This window comes from Vidua macroura, chromosome 23 (assembly GCF_024509145.1).
Source record: "Vidua macroura isolate BioBank_ID:100142 chromosome 23, ASM2450914v1, whole genome shotgun sequence".
NCBI classification, from domain to species: Eukaryota; Metazoa; Chordata; class Aves; order Passeriformes; family Viduidae; genus Vidua; species Vidua macroura.
In genome coordinates, this window is record NC_071593.1 from 8,356,885 (window position 1) to 8,374,172 (window position 17,288).

The 17,288-nt window shown below is 46.5% G+C and overlaps 1 protein-coding gene across 6 annotated transcripts in view; it reads right to left on the minus strand.

The window, feature by feature from the left end:
- The window catches only part of CASZ1 (castor zinc finger 1), a 276,127-nt gene that overhangs the window by 159,817 nt on the left and 99,022 nt on the right, over nucleotides 1–17,288 (minus strand). For 5 of the 6 annotated variants that reach the window (XM_053997451.1, XM_053997449.1, XM_053997455.1 and 2 more), the window contains one exon: nucleotides 2,491–2,634. The exons of the other annotated variant lie outside the window; for it this stretch is intronic. The gene's annotated coding sequence lies outside the window, so the exon portion shown is untranslated. The remainder of the gene's footprint in view (nucleotides 1–2,490; nucleotides 2,635–17,288) is intronic. 6 annotated transcript variants of the gene reach the window in all.

The following is a 17,288-nucleotide window of genomic DNA, read 5'->3' on the forward strand; positions in this document are numbered from 1 at the left end:
CAGGATCTGAGCCGTCAGGGCTGGTTGGGCTGGCCCAGCTGCACTTCTGTGGAAGGCAGTGTTCCCATCTCATTGCCTTTGCAGCTGTGCCCATGCAGTAATCCCAAGGAGCCTAGCAAAAATAACTCCAGCAGTCCAAGCTAACCCACAAATTTAGCTTTACTTTAGGATTTAAATGGGGGGGGGGGGGAATATTTTGCAAATTCAAACACAGACAGAGCAGATAGTTCTAATCCCTTTCCTACACTTTTTTTAGCCTTTTCTCCCCGCATAAAAGCCTACCTTCATTAACTGAACAAGCAAACTCCCTCCAACCCTTATAGCTCTAGGACTAAACAGTCAGCTTCTGCTTATAAACAGTGAAAAAGCAATCACAGCCTAGGGATGGGCTCTGGAGAACGTGCAAACAGCCTCTGTAGCCCAAAGTAAATTGAGCTTGTTTTGAAAGTAGAAGCCATACAACTTGCTCTAGGGCAGAAGACTGGAACACAGGGATTTCTAGTCCAGAGCACGAGAGATCATAAAGCCACATGCCTGAAAGGCTAAATGCATCTCCTTCACTGCAGTGATGTTTGTAGAACTACAGGGACTCAGAAAACAGCTGGAGTCCAGGGAAATATTTCTATTGTCACTAATGAGCTACTATCCCTTGGGAAGCAGCCCCGGAAGGACACTCAGCAATGCACCCAGTAGGTACTGGGAGGAGACAAATGTGGAAAAGGATAACTGATTTGCAAGAACCTGATCCACAAGGATCACTTCAGCATTTAAAGAATTCCTGATGTATCAGTCTCCTCCTCTTACCTTCTTGTCTCAGAGGCTCTGCTCATCCCAGGTCCAGATCAGATGGACAAAGCAGGGTTTTCAATATCAGGAGCTACACAAGCAGAAACCTGTGACAGGGGTCACAGGAAAAGCTCCTTGATGATGAAAAAAATCACCTAGAACCTATGAGGCAGCGTCCTCAGCACAGTTTTTTTCCCCTGGATGTTGGACCTCTCTGGAGAGGCACATAAGGGTGTTTGGTGGAAAATTCACCTGCTGCAGTCAAACCTGGGAATTTGTGTCTTATTTGGTAAAACCTCAAGGCTCTTCATGTTCCTTTACCTTATTCCCTCAGGCAGAGCTCCTATTTGGGAAGCTTTCTTGCCTCTTGAGGCCTGGGAAGGCATTGCTCTAAAAGGGGACACAAGCACCAGAGCAGCTCACACAGGGATAAAGGCCAGAGTTCGCTACATTAACAGTTCAAAACCAGGCTTTCCAAATAAAGCATGCCAGACCCTGGAGGTGTTTCAGCACTAGGAAGGTGTGGGAAGGCACAGCTCACCCCTATCCCATCCTGAAGCACGCTCTTTACTGGCAGATTTACTGAAAGCACTCAGGTATGTAGGCTCTGAACACATGGCAAGAACTACTGAGCCTTAGAGTATCATGGCTGTTGCTCTTTCAGGTAGGGCTAGGGCACTCGGAACATGAGTGAATTCCTCTGTGCCACACACAGCCAGCAATGGAGAGGGACTGCTGGAGCCCCAGACCGACATCTGAGTCCTGTGACTATTCTCATCTCATCTCCCCTCTTGCTAAGCCAAGACAGACCCTCTACCTAGACCCTTCCAGTTCAGGTCTCAGCTGCACCTGCGACTCACAACAGCTTTGGACACACTGCTTTGCCCAGGTATCATTTATGACACAGCAGCAAAAAATAGAGGAAGATGATGATACAGAATCCCCTCAGGCACTTCAGTTGCTGATCTTCATTTATTCAGGCATCACCAGCATTTAACGATGTCAGCAAAGTATGGAGATAGTCCCTGACAATAGCTCTCTGCCCTACAGAGCACATGTGATGTCATGCAAAGGCCAGACACAGCGAGGATCCTCAGCCCCTTCCACCTGCAGCAGTATGGCACTGCCACCAGGTACCTCCCAAATCCCAACCCATTGAGAAGAAATCTGTTATCCTACTGTTGTGTCATACCTTTCTTTGCAGAGAAGCTATGATGGCAGCCAAGCAGAGAAGAAAGTAAAACAGCTTTTAGAAAGAGTCCCACCCCCTCACAACTGCTCTGAGTTACCCACCGTGACCACAGACATCCTCAAACTCCTTTTGTGAAACAAGTCAATCAGAAACTGTCCCACACAATACTAACCCAGGGGACTCCCGTGTGTACTACTTAGCCAACTGTTAACACTGCACAGCAGCTCATTAGGAAGAAAGAGGTGAAGAGAAAGAGCTGCTCAAACCAGCTGGGTGTCTGTACAGAGGTGGGCAGTGATGGCAGGGGTAAACCCAGTCCTGCTTGTAAGCCAGCCCAAGCCAAACCAACATCCCACCATACATTTACCACCTAAGCCACTGACTTTCCACTGCTCTTTCAAACTTCATAGGCTAGAGATTTCCCAGTTACGGGAATGAAAGCTCTGGAGAGCCAGAATCACTCCCTCCAGTCCTACTTCAGAGCTGCTTGATCACAGAAAAAAAGCTACTACCTTGCATTGAGAAGTCACAGGCTTCAAGGTCCATTCCAGTGTACAAAGCCAGGACAGAAGTCAGGTTCTTTGTTTTGGAGGTGGTCTCAGGTGAAGACAGTGTGAATTAGATGGCCTCCCTTCACTTGGTGAAGTCTCTTTTCCCTGAGGAGAGTTTCAAAAGGAAATGAATATTCCTTACTGAGCAGTACCAAAGCTCAGGTGAATCACAAGCACAAGCAGTGACGCCAGCCTCAAATGCTGCAGCCACCCACAGACCTGAGCCCTTGGTCACACACAACAGGCCAGCAAGGCAAGGCATTTCATGCCTCCTGAACACGCTGCATCCCCATCTCCTTGTCTGCTGTGTGTGGTACTCAAACTCAAAAGCCAAGGTACAAACCACCCAGGTGACTATTCGGCGGGCCATGCACTCCAACTTTCCCCAGGAAAAAAATCCAGGTCAGTCAGTGGCAGAAGCAGCCTATAGTAACTAAGCCACTTATAGCTAAGAGCTTCACCTGTAGCCAGCTGAGCGTTCCTGCCCACGTGAGCCTGTGCTGCCATCCCTCCTTTGGGGGGAATCCAGAAGCACAGAACTCCTTGTCCACCCCCACATCAAATCTCATGCCCAGAAATGTTACACATACAACCAGATGAGACAAAGGAGAATTATTATTTGCAGTTTAGTGAGGCCCACAGTAATTAAGGGACTTGTCAAAGCTCACTTGGCAAATCTGAGGCAGAACTGAGAACTACAGCTAAATCTCTCAAATTTTGGTTTGAGAGCTGGACTGCAAAAGTCCTGTGCTCCTTGGCTGTATACTGCTACCTTTGCAACAGGTTTCACCCTTCTCCCTGCTCTCCCTAGACAATTAAGACAATTCCCTTCTACTCCTGCATTGAAGGAAATGTACAAATGCACAGATTAAAATAAAAAAACTTTTACCTTCCAAAATTATAAAATGTCTTAGCTCCAACCTTTGTCAGAAGCTCAGAAGCTTTAGGCTCTTCTATGAGGTGGGATTTGTAGACTGGAGGTTTCTGTTGTTGGTGTTTTTTTTTTTTTTTTTTTAATTTCCATTGGACAATAATAAAAGAAGCAAAACAAAAGAGGGTAGTTGAGATCAACTTGTGATAGGTGTCTGGCCAAAGAAAATGCAGCCAAAGAAGTCAGAACCCTGAAACCAGCAACCTTTGTGTCAATTTAAGCAAATATTGTGGCGTTTCCATGGCAATTCCTGTTTTGAATATCCACTACACTCACTTTTTAAAGGGCTTTTCCTGTTTGTGTTTCAACTTCAAAACCTGTAAATATTTTCAGCCTTAACACATCCCGACCTCCCCCAGCCCCTGAAATGAGATACTATCAATGCTCTGTCATGAGGTCTGCTGTCTGCAGTACCCCAAAGCTGTTGAAAATTCATGGCAAAGGCAGGGTGGCAGCCCAGGACAGCTGGGGACAGCAGAGGCTTGGCTGGCCCTTTGACACACTCTCGGTGCCAGCCCCCACAGCTGTAGGTACAGGAGCCCGTTCCATGCTTTTCCAAAACTGATGAGTGAAAAGAGCTATCACAAACATTCAGCACTGATAGCATCAGCCCAAGGCAAGCAGCCTGCAGCAGGTATTTTGCCAGTCTTCTTCCATCCCACTCTGCCAGCTCAGGCTGCCTGTGACTCGCCACTCCAGCTGCAGTTTCTGCTGGGAGGCTCTTCCTGTGACCTGCTCAGGGCCAGCTGCTCACACAGCCCCAGCGCTGCCCCCTGCCCTGACCCGGCTCTCCTCCCTTCCCTTCTGCCTCAGCTGGGCTAAGGCTGTCAGTCACACTGATTTATGGGGTGCTGTGTCATGGGCAAGTGAGAATGAAGAGTCAACCTTGTCCTCACTTGTAACCTGGGCTAGGGTGTAAATTCCCCAGCGTCCTCAGCAGCAGCCTGCAGGTCCCTGCTGCATTGCTCTGTCCCTGCTCCACCAACACAGAGCCCATGGGGAAAAGTCCTGGGGAAGGAGCCCTAGTCAGGGACTGGTGTCACTTGTCATATCTGAGCATCAGGAGCCTGCTGTTAACCTTCTCCCCAAAGAATAAAGCTGCTCCTGCATCTAATGCTGGGTTGGAGGTGGGGGGGGGGATATTTGGCATGCATGGAGGTGCACAAAAACACCTTCTGCTGCACTTCAGAGACACGTGAAGGACTTTCATCCCCAAGTCCCCAAGTCTGAAAGCTTCAGCCTGTCCTGCTGGAATACAGCCCTTCCTAGCAGCCATGGGAGTGCACTGGTTAATTCTGAATTTCCTGGCTGCGATGGATTTGTGCCAGGCCTCCAGTGTTAGCTTAGTGTAATTTTTGGGAAGTTAATTTCCTTTTTTTTTTTTTTTTTTTTTTTTTGGTTTTTTTTTGTTTTTTTTTTTTTTTGTTTGTTTGGTTTGTTTTGTTTGTTTTGTTGTTGGGGTGGGTTTTGTTGTTTTGTTTTTTTTTATTTTTTATTGAAGGTTCTTTCCTCTTTTAAATTGAAAAGTAGGAGCATTTGGATGGGCGTCAGGATAAGGCTATCCATCTGTGGGCTGTAGCTTCCCAAGAGCATTTTATAGGCACCATGGCACCTGCACAGAACAGCCATGGAAACAAACACCAAGTGACTCCAAAGGCTGTTATGCCGAATGCCCACAGAGGCAGCCTCCAGAGCGGTCCTGTCCTCGCACGAGCATCACTCCTCGGTCCCGACCACCTTTCCTGCAGTGCCGGGTGCTTCTGATACCACCTCAGATGATGCACAATGCCTGCTGTCCTGGCCAGCTTCCAGCTCAGGTAATTACATCCTACAGGAGTTTCAGATGGATATTTTATCCCTTCTTCACTTCCGGCCCTGAGCTGCTTCAATGGGAGTTGCTAAAACTCTATCCAGATCCACCCCGGATGTGAGTGCGTGGAGGGAATTCTGTGCATCCCAACAGGTCCCAAGAGCCTGGTGTTTCAGCAAACAACCTCCAAAAACATGTGACAGCATACCTTCTTGTGTACATCCCGTAACACCCCCACCTAAGAACAAGGTGCAGAGCTGGGAAAACAACTGCCCTACCACACCAGGAACCAACAATTTCTGCACGCATGTGCTAAACACTGCCAAATGGAGCATGATTTGGGACATAGACACTGGCTCCTGTCCTTTGCTGAAGCGAGAACTTGCCTCCCATCATCTCACAGGCTTGGCAAAATTAGGACTTGTGGTGGCAGTGGTGTGAGGCTGAAGCCACAGCTGCTGGTCAGCCTTGGCCAGTGGCATTACATGCTGCAAGGGGTACAAGTGATTTTGAATATACAAGAAAAGACGTGCCAGGTTTAGAGCAGCCGTGAGAATGCGCCTAGGGTCCATGACAGGCCAGGTCAACAGGCCAGGTGTCAGTGAGCAGGAAACACTGGCAGGGTGACACTCTCACCAATTCCTGACAACACGTGCTCCAAAGTACAGGCAAAGAGGTGGGTCCACCTCCCTCCTGAGGGAGCAGTGTTTTGGCATTTGCCATGCATTTGCCATGGCCACAAGAATTCAGAGCCCTTCCAAGCTGTCTAAGACATTTGGAAATGATGTGCTGACCCACCCTCCACTCAGTACAGCCCAAGAGTCCCCAGGCTTGTAAGTGGGCTCTACCTAACCTCTGTTTTGTGCCCTCTTTGTCTTATTCTTTCAGCAGATTCTGCACCAGATGCTCACCTGGTGTAAAATCAGTGCAGTTTCGGTGGCTTTAGTGAAGTCATGCCAATTTAAATGAGTTGAGGATCCGGCCCTCCAAGTTACTCGAGTTGCCAGTTCTTCCTTTGGATAATCCTGAGGGTGATTTCACAGCAAGCAGCAGCACAGGCCCAGCCAGCCTGGCAGGATCAGCTGTGCTTTCCTACCTCCCCTCTACCCCTCCACCCTCCCTGCCCCAAGTCAGGCAGTCCCTGCTGTGAGACCCTGCTGCAACAACGATGGACCCATCATCATCTGCTTTGTGTACTGAGTTTCCTTCTCGCTGTTGCTTAATTAAAGATAGATACAGCACAGAGTAAATTACTCTGGGCTTTCCATCAGGGCTTTCTACTTGCTCCTTGCAGGAGAGTTTTTGCCTTTACAGGGCACTATGTCATACTTGCCAAGTATTTGGAGAGGGTGCTGGTTGCTTGTCCAGCAGCAAACCCCAACGAGTTTAGGCTGACTGTGAAACAGCATGTCTTTATGAAGAAACTAAATACTGTCTTTCCCTCTCTCTACTCTCACCAGTCTCTGCTCCAGGAAATGTAAAGAGCCCTTCACTGCCTGGCAGCTGCTGAGTGAGCAGCTACGAGTCCCTTCCTCACCCCCAGTTCCTGCCACCCTCACCACGTCCCAGCGTGAGGGAAGCAGGCAATACAGGCACAGGGAACATAGCAAGGCTTCAGCAGGCACTGGATGCACAAGAACGTTACATGCTCTGCCCTCACAAGTCCTTTGCTATCCCCCCCAGAGCAATTTTCTAGGCAACAGCGTGGTTGCATTCCCTCCTCTATCTCCTAATAAATATCACACTAAGCAAGATGAGTATCTTCTTCCCAGACCAAGCAGCATGACCCACTTTCTGAATCAGGGCAGATGCAATTGGGCCCTGGAGTCCTGGACCCCTCCCAAAGCAGAGAGATTTTGTAACAATTACAGCAAGAAGCAGAAGGAATAGCAAAGTAATAAGTGATCAAAAAGTGCAGTGGTGGAGTTGAAGCTGTGGGGTAAGTACTGCTCCTTGCCATCTTACATTTTCCTAGGACACTGAGGCAAGAGCTGACATTCACACATCTCTCCTCCACTGCCCTACATTCCTCAAAAGTAACAGGTCCAATTTCAAATTCTGGCTAATGGCTCAGGCAAACCAACTGTTGCCCTCCTTGCACATCCACTCTGATTCTTCCCCTTCTTTTTTCCGTTCCGCACAGCAGAGCAGGAATACAGGATTCATGTTCCAGCAGTGCCAATCCCCCGTTGCACAGAAATACACATACAATTATCCTACCTTGCCCCAGTGACAGCCTTGAGGCTTTTATCAAAGCACCTGTGCCCAGTGTCCCAGCACTGACACCTGGCTTGTAGTCCATGAGCTTGCAGGGGTGTCACTGCCTCTGCCCCCTCACCCCCAAGTCTCTCATGACCCAGAGGTTCCCAGACCCGTTGTTCACAGTGGGGAGGCTTGAGCTGGGATCCTTTACAGGTGCAGTAAAACCAAAAGCCCCTGCAGAAGACTCGTGCTTTGGGCCAAGCCCAGCCTGGCTCACTACAGAGGAGGTGGCTGGATCCTGATCCCAGCAGTACCATTCTGTTTGGAGATGCTCCATTTTTCCACAGAACAGCTCTGTACTTTCCCAGAGGTAGATGGGATCAGATTATGACCCAATGGGCATGGAAAACAATTAAAAGGAGGTGTGTGAACACCAGTAAGGCTTTCATTACTTGAATCCACAAAGAAAACTTCCCTCCCAGGGGAGCACTAAGTCTCCATGGCCAAAAAGCATATAGAAAATCCCATACCAAAGAGGACAACATGCCAGTGCCCAGACTGAATCCTGGGCCATGCTCAGCCCTTGGGGCACACAAACCCACGAGCATCTCTGCCCAGGGGTGCTGGGACACCCACCAAAGGGTCACTGCCCTGAAAAGCTCAGTGGGAAACTCACCTGGGAGCGTTACAGCAGAAGCCCAGCACTCTGAACAAGACGAGACTCCTGTGCCAGGGTTGCACAAACAGCACTCAAAGCAAGTCGGACAGACAAGAACGACAGGCAGGGAAAGGAGTGGAGCCGCTGTCGCACACTCAGGAGTTCAGAGCTGGCTCTGGCTTCCAGACTCTGGATTTCTTCCCTGCTCACTGCCTACCTGCTGGAACACACCACCATCCAGCCAACAGCACAGAAACACACACTAATAGGGGCTCTGACCAGCACCAACAGCTGCCTTTGATGTTTGACATGGTGAGATAAAGCAAAAGTAACTTTTTAAAGGATTTCCATGACATTTTTTATTCCCAGCTAAATAAAAGAATTTTAAAAACAAACAGAAAAAGAAGACCCTTTCACCCAAACTTCAGAGATAAAAAGAGAGGGAAAAAATCTTCATCTTAATTCAAAATCCTATTTGATGTGTCGTGGCATGAAAATGTTTTTCACTGCATTTTTCCAGTGTGATCTCATGCACCCTGCAAATGGGGTACGCCCAAAACACCAGGTATTTTATGGGACACAAACAGAACACAAACACACAATTAAAAAAAAAAAAAAAAGGGATTGGTAAATATTTAAATTAATCTGAGCTGGCATCTGTGCAGCCTCCCCTCCCAGAGAGAGGGATGTTTGCAGCTCTGAAAAAAATAAAAGTGAATAACATGACCTTTTCCTTCATGTTTGTTAGCTCACTGCAGCTTGGTGAGTTGGGGCAGCCCAGGCACCTCCCAAACGAAGTCCAACAAGTGCAGCTGGGGCTGCTCCCCTGCCTGGCTCAGGGGGCTTGAGGGGACAGAGATGGTGGGGAATTGCTTCAACCTGTTTGCAGTCTCACAGCGTAATGCATGGGTTTTGTTGTGTTTGGTTTGGTTATTTTTTTTCTTTCCAGTTTTAATTGTTGGAGGAGTTTATGAAGCTGTTTGCCAAAAAACAATCGACTCCAGGGAGCCAGCTTACACAAAAAGGGTGTGCCGCCCGAGTGAGGCTGTGGAGCCATGGAAACCACCACCTTTTGCATTTGCCCAGGTGAAGCCAAAGCTTGGTGGATGTCTTGTGAAATCAGCAGGGATCTGCAAGGAAGTGAAACACATACATGCAATTGTGCGTTCAGCATTCAGAACGGTGGTCCCATTCACTGGCACCACAATCTCCCACAAGCAAGGGGGAATGCTCACACCTCAGCACAGCTGGTTTCTCTCACAGGTCACACCGGCACACCAATGAATGCACACGGTGTTCCAAGCAGACCCAGAGCAGCTGCGCTCCTCCGGGTCAGCAGGGGCTCTGGCAGAGGCAGTGCTGCCCAGCAGCACACACAGAGTGCATTGGCAAAACTCACCCAAACGGCCGTGTGACCAGGTAACTGGGAATCTGCACGCACAAGTGAAGAAAGGGCACCCCTGCAGCACAAGAAAATATCCCAAAAGCAGAGATCGTGCTTTAGGTGCTTGATCTGACCTGCAGGAGAGCAGCCAGTGGTGGTGGCAGGCAGGGGATGGTGAGGGGACAAGGGGTGTCCCCTCACATTTCTCTGCAGCAGTGGGGTATGAGGACTGTGCCACACAGGACCCCGTGTCCAGACACAGATGAGAATTTGGGAGGGGGATGTTTGTCTTGTGGGTGGCTGGAGAGGGACCCTGGCTGCATTCTTCTCAGTCTTAGAAAAGAAAATAGAGAATTCCTCAGGAGCACTGGCTGCTGGCCTGACTGACAGAAAACAATCCAGGAACAAAGCACAGAGAAGGGATTTTACAGCCACCCCAGCTCCTGTGTGTCTGCTCCAGAACTATCCTGCTACCACTGGGAAATGGAAGAGTGCTCTGAACTGTGGTTCTTTTCAAAGGGGTATCATCCATTATTCCCCACTGCCAGCTGCTGAAAGCTGCATTTGAGGTTACAGGGTTTCAAACACTCTCATGGAATACAGGCAGGGAAGTGAGCAGAGGACAAAGCCTTCTTACCTAGCCAACTCCTGGAGAGAACATTGTGTGACATATGGTACAACCTGGAAAAACTGAATGCGCATAGAAAATCCACTGGAACAAAGTTCAAGGATCATCCTCAAAATCAGAACTGGCCAGAGCCAGGTGAGAAGCCAGAAGTTTCTTTGGCTGGTTTGACTTCAGTGTGCTTCACACTAACAGTGGGATGATTCAATCCTGATACTTCTCTTACATGAAGCCAACGGTCCCTGACCACAAACCCCAACAAGAATTAGTTCCTATGCTCCATGAACCCTGCAGAGAGGAGTACTGACCCCTTATCACAGGAGAGATGAGGGCAATGACCTTTCCCTTGGTGCAAGGGAAGGAGGGAAACCTTGCAAAGCCCACCACTACTTTTATGATTCATTGTTGGCCTCCACACATGTATTTACACCAGATCAAATGTGTCACCAAATGCAATGACCTGGCTTTTCCCCTTTGATTGCCTGGCCATTTCCCAGCCCCAAATTCTCCCCTTTTGTTCAAGAATCCCAAAGTAGGTGCCAGACAGACACTTGTGAATTACTGTCTAAGCGGAAGGTCCTTGGGGTGACCTCCCAGAGAAGGCAGAACTTGTGGCATGGGGCAGGACTCTGGAAGAGCACCCAAGTCTTCCAGCCACTGTGTGCACCTCTGAGCTGTCCCTTGGCCTAGCCCATGGCCACTGCAGAGCCTGCTGCTCCCCAAGGGCAGCTGAAAGGAACAAGGGGAGTTCCCTGGGCAGGTTCCCCCAAGGGGGACCATGGGAAGAGCCCAGCAGATCCACAAAGCAGGAAAAATGTCGGTAAGGCTTGGTGCGTCAGCCTTTCTGGCATCGACCTCCCAAACTCATTCAAATATTTCCCTTTTTTTTTTTAATTTAATGTTCCCTATAATTCATCTGTCCCAAAAGGTAATCAATAGAGGCCGTAATGAAAATTTGAGCCATATTTTATGATCCACTGCAGGAGAAAGGGCCACATCAGCAGGACCGGCCTTGGCTTCCAGCATCATTTCTGTGTGCATTCACCTGCTCGCTGGCCAGATTCCCTCCTCCACGCACCCAAGGCTGCTGACAGGGGCAGACCCTCCAGGATAAACTTCCACCCTTTCCTCCAACTTCAAACAGCTGCCGCTGGATCCACAGTTGAAGATGTACGCGAGGGGGTAAAGGAATTTCCTACAGATTGCAAAGGGCCGTGACCCCATGCCCCTAGGGAGCCTCCAGACCATCCCTCATATTCTCAGCCCTCAAACAAGTCCTATGACCCTCTACCAGGTCCATGGGGATATGATGATCATGTAGCCAGATATGAAGAATTACTTAAACCATTCATAGTAATTCCATAATCCCTGGTACTGTCTCTCAGTCAAGCTGGGCTTTATGATCCTCCCAAACATGAGGACAGTCACTAAAATGGGGAAAGAAGAGGAATTCCCCTAGGAACTGCCTGAGTCAAGAGCCTGCTGTGCTGCACTGCAGCCCTTCAGGGCTCCCACCATTGACAGTAAAGACCAAAGAAGCACCTTTGGCCTCCCTGTTTCATGAGCAGCCATACAGTTGCAAATGAGGGATCATGGTAAGCTCAGTACTGTCCAATTCCAGACACTGAACATTAGCAAGCACAGGAGCATACTCCACAGCATCACTCCAGCAAAACACTCATCTCTTCTCCCTCCTGTGCACTACCACCTGGGTCTCAGTCCTACAGATACATTCAAGCTTTTGAATGGTTTGAAAATGAGAATCTGAAATCCCAGTTTTGTTGAGCACCACTGGAAAAACAAGAAGAGAAACGTTGCAGGGACCTAAAACATGTTCTCACATCTAACACAAAAATCCATGTCCAGTCACTAAGACGGTACTCCTCCATATCTAGTTCCAGGGGAAGCTCAAACAAACACAGTTACTTCCCTTTTTTCCTTTTGGGCACAAATACTACAACTAATCCCAAATCTATCCATTTCAATATAGAATGTATTAATTTAGGAGCCATGCTGACCTTGCTTGCCCAAGTGGGGAGTGGCAAGAAGAGGCAATCATGTCTCAGTGCCACCTACACACGCTGCTGTGTGTTTTTCAATCCACACTGTAAATCCTACAGCACTCCAGAGCACCTCGATCTATCCTCCTGGCACACAACTAGCAGGCTTGCTGGTTTTGCACATGCACATGGATGCAGCCAGGGCTGAACGAAGGCAAAAGCCTTGGTCGTGTTCCCGGAACCCTTCTCCATCTCAGATTCCCAGCAGCAGGTTCCCTGTCCTCCCTTTAAAGGCTGGAGCATATTTCATTGCCTGAAGCTGCCGCATCTGCAGGGAGCCGGAGGTAACAAAACCGTCTTTGATTTGGCCAAGGGAAAAATATCAGAAGTGAAAGGCCAGAGTGAGGAATTTATAACAGCAGCTAAGGCAGCAAAAATACAAGCCCCTGACCAGAAGCTGCCCTCCTTCTCAGCATGTCATGTTGTTTAGTTTCCCATGTGTCTTGAAGGGGCAGGATATTGCAGAGAGCCTAGCCAGAAACTACCAATTTCCTACACACACGAGCATACTGACACCCTCATTAGACCCCTGCACAGCATCAACCTGGAGGCATAAGCTTCAATTCCAGGGAAACCTCTGCTCACCCAGACGTGCAGGTGGGAATCTTGTACAATGTTATTGCTCAAGACATTACTTTAAAAATGATGTAGCACCACTGTGCAGGTATAGTGATGGAAATATATCTCCCAAGATAGAAATGCCCTCTGTCGTGGATGGACAGACTGAATCCCCACAACCAGCAATAGCAAGAGTGACAGCCTAATATTCCCACCTTTCCTTTCTCATGGAAACTTGGAAATCAACCATCCTTGTTTAAAAAATAGAACACAATAATCAAACTAATTGCTGTTTGCACTACATAAAATGAGGTGACAGACTTGAAAGATGTGGGACTTAAGGACTGTGAATCCAGAGAACATGGATAAGCAGCTTCATGCTTTAAACTTACACTGGAAAGGGGACTGAAATCCCAAGCAGAACTGGGAAAGCACTGCCTGCCATCTCTGAAGACCTGTGTCAGCACCACACAGAGCCATCCTCCTTTTTTAATCCAGCTGCCAACACAGCAGTGATAGAGATACCTGCCTGCGAGAGCTCACGGAAAAGCACGCTGTAACATGGCTGTTGTAGTCACTGCTAACTTGCCCCAGATTTGAACTGGTGACCCTTACTAATATCATCCAGTCCCTTGATATCCTCGGGGAGCAATCAGCACGTTTTATTAACCCAGCCAATTTTGGAAGTGCATAGGCAGTATTCTAGTTACTTGTTACAATTATGCATTATAGGTCCATTTCACCCATATGCCTGTGCTCAAGTGATGTGCAGCAGAGCTTTCTGCTGTCAGACTGATGGCACAAGGAGCCCAGGCTGAGCCAGCCCTGGTGTTCTCAGAGGCCCAGTGCCTACAGACATCGCTTGCAGCAGTGATATTCCAGCCTAATACAAAGCCCCAGAGATCCCCACAACCAAATCCATTTTTTAAAATTACATGTTTCCACCTATTGGTCCCTGGACTGAAGTAATTGCTTTTGCTAGTTCTAAAAGCCAGAGCTGTTTCCCTGAAAAAAAATGAGCAAGTGCATGGGAACTCAGAGACATCCTCAGATTTCTGACCTAAAATCCCCATATATGCAGATGTATTTGCTGCCCAGTCAAAATTCCAGCTTTACTGCATGGCATGCCACAGGGAATTCTTCGCTCCACAGTGAAGGTGGGAAAACAAGGAGTTAAAGTAACCAGACCAAACTCAAACAGCAATTTAGTCAAATCTACGAGATTTGTCTGTGCTCTAACCACTGGGTTATTCCCTTCTTCGCTAAATAAACTTCTCAGTCTAAGGGGAAAGTGCTATTTCCACTTAATGACTAGTGTTTTGTGAGGGGGGTTAATTTATTATTTTTTGTTAAAGACGACACCCTACAACAGGGAAGCTGCTTAGCAGGGGATTAATCCAAGACCAGCTTTGGTTACTATTTGGTTCAGTTAAAGACTCACTGAAAGAAAGACCAGCAAGAAAAGAAACCATTTTCTGCCTCCTGAAATAGCAAGACAGTTTGAGTGTACCACCCTAAAACAGGGACCCACAAGTTCAGATGCCCCGTGAAGTAGCACAGAGTCCAGCTCTAGACCTGCCCACTCTGCTGTACGGGCTGGACAGTCATTTACAGACCAGAACAAACTACTTGCAGACAAATGTACAAAGTATGTACAGTCACAAAATCTGAATAAAAATCTGTTTAAAAAATAGAGCAACTAAGAAGAAATTAACATAGAGGGAATTTTTCAGGGATGATAAGTAGAGGAAAAAAGTCCATGTCTTTTTAGTAACCAGTACTTACCTGGATCAGGAAGCAGCTGTAAGTTCTGGGTGCAGTTTCTGGGAAAATGAGTTCTCACCATTGAGCAGAAATCCAATGGGAAGCATGAAAGCCCTACTTCTTTCTAGGCAAAAGCAGTTTAGCCCTACCATTTGCTGGGAAAGTTTTAGGTGAGACTCTTTTCCCCAAGTCTGAATGAACTGCTTTTTACTTTGATGAAGCTCAGCTCTGTTTCAAAGAAATCAAAGCTGAAGGTGACCATTGCTAATTTTTTATCATCATTTTATGAGCATGTTAACCTTCATTCACAAATGCTCTACAGAGTGAATTTCCTTCTATTCTTTTTTTCATCCTTGATTAACATTATTTCAAAACCACAAATTTCTAAAAAGGCCTATAGGAAGACACCTCATACAAACTTGTAATGGTTTAATACAGAGCTACCTATTTTCTATGAAATCCAAATAAAAATAAGATTGTTACCAATTAATTTGAACTGAGCCAAAAAAGCAGTTTCAGTGCAGACTATCAGTTTAACTACCACACCTCAAATTAAACAGGTATAGATGTTTTATACATAAAAGGCTCTAGATTATAGAACACAAACAAAACTTCTACATTCTCCTCTTCACCACTTATGCTCCAAATTTACTTTGGGAACTCATGTGTTGGACAGTGCGAAAAAAGTGTTTCTCATGTGCATGTGGAGGTCACTTTGCTCTCATGTCTGCAACATGAAGTTTGTAAAACTTGGTTAAAGTGCTTTTTCCTCCAGTTCATTGTTTATTGGATATTTTCAAGATTTTTATTCATAAAGATCGTCTTTTGTTTTTCTAAACCCCAGATTTTATAGAGAAAACACTCTGCCCTAAATCATCTCCAGGCAAAGGAAAGCTGCTTACAATGCTCCCACTTATTGCACACACATAACTCTACGTGGAGATTCTTAATCTTCACCCACCCAAGATTAAGGCAACACAAATTATGAAATCGATACCGATACACAGAGCAACATCTATTACAGTTTCAATGTTTTTGTTATATTTTTTTCTAAACTATTAAAGCAGTATGATTTTAATGTGGTTGTTGTTGTTTATGCAATACAAATTCTCTGTTCTTTGATGCTGTGGGTACTTATGCAAATGCCCCATTTTCCTTATAGAAATCTTTCCTTTGACACCTCATGTGAGTAAAGAAAATATTTGAGTGTTTGCAAGATAAGGATCCATTTATATTTAAGGCTCCATTACTGATCAGGAGGCAAGAGCATCCTTATGGTGGATATAAATTATAGTTATACTAATTTTAAAGACCCTTACTCTCTGTTCTAGTGATGGAGCAGAAGAGCTTTCAAATAAAGGAGATTCTTCTCTCACAGCAGTTTCAGTTCCTTTCCTTCATTAATCAAAAGCTATCCTATAGATAAGTATATTTTCTCTCCACATGCATGTCTGAATACCTCTTTGAGGTTTAACACTCCTGCACCTGATTCAAACACAACAAATCAAAAATCATTTTGCCACCAACTGCAACAGGCATTTCCAGAAGTTACACCACACAAGTCACACAATTAAACTTTAATGAAAACATAAAAACAAAAACATCAAGCAGCCCCTAGTGCTTGCTTTGTCTTTAACACAATCTATCATAAAAAGGCAGGACATTAAAATGGAAGATCCTCTGGCTAAAGCTGTGCCATAAACAATTTTTTCCTAATGAATTCCACCTCTTTACTCCACTGAATCAGCAGAGCCAGATGGAATTTCTCCCCTCTCTTCCCTCTCTGTGAAAAGGATGGACTGCTGATAAAACTAGTAACCCATGAAGATCGCTTCCCCGAGGTGAGATGCCTGCTGCCAGGAGTTCTGCTCTCTGGGGGTGCAACACCCTCCTGAGCCAGCCCCTGGAAAGAAGCAGCACCGCTGGTGCTGTAACAGCAGAGCTCATGAGAGCCGTGCAGGCAGGAGAAATAGAGGATGGCTCAGCAACTTGAAATGTTCATACACATTTGCCGTATAAAACATACAGACCCGAGTCTTCCAAATGTCTCACTAACCTGCAGCTTGGGAACGCTTCAGCTAGAGCTGTAAGTGTTAAACACCCCTCCACAGTGGGTGCCTGAATCTCGACATGCTGCTCCTCTCTTTCAACCTCACCCTCTGCTCATACATTTCCACACCTGCAAATGATATCCCTTTAAAATAAAACCTTTTATTTAGCATCTGCTCAGATCGTATCATCTGATGAAAGGTAACTGGGGTTTACACAAGGACAAGGGAACAGAAATGGGCTGTCATATCCAAAATAGTTAGGAAAGGCAAAAAGGAAGCAGCAGAAGTGTCACAGTTGGATCATAAAAGCCATTAAGGCCCTGAACTAGGGAGTTCCACTGGCTCCAGCTCATTCACGGCTGCCGAAACAGGACTTTGCACAGTGAGGAGTAAATTCAAGCTTGCACAAAGTAGGACAACTCCAGCTTTCCTCTGTCTCTTACAACATTTTTCCTGATAGGATTTTTCTATCTTCTAGAGTGTATAACAAAACAAATCTAAAATCAGGATAAATTTTAGAATGTTTCACGTAAGAATTTACCTGTCACCATGTATTTTTTCCACTGTAACTCTTCTGAACAATGAGATAATCAGTTTGTTTAAGGGTTTGGTTTTCTTGAACTATTCCCCTAGACCACTATATCAGGACTCTAAATACTGCAGAGAAAGCGCAAAATAAATTGAAAGTCAGCAAAATGCTGAAGAAAAAAAATGAA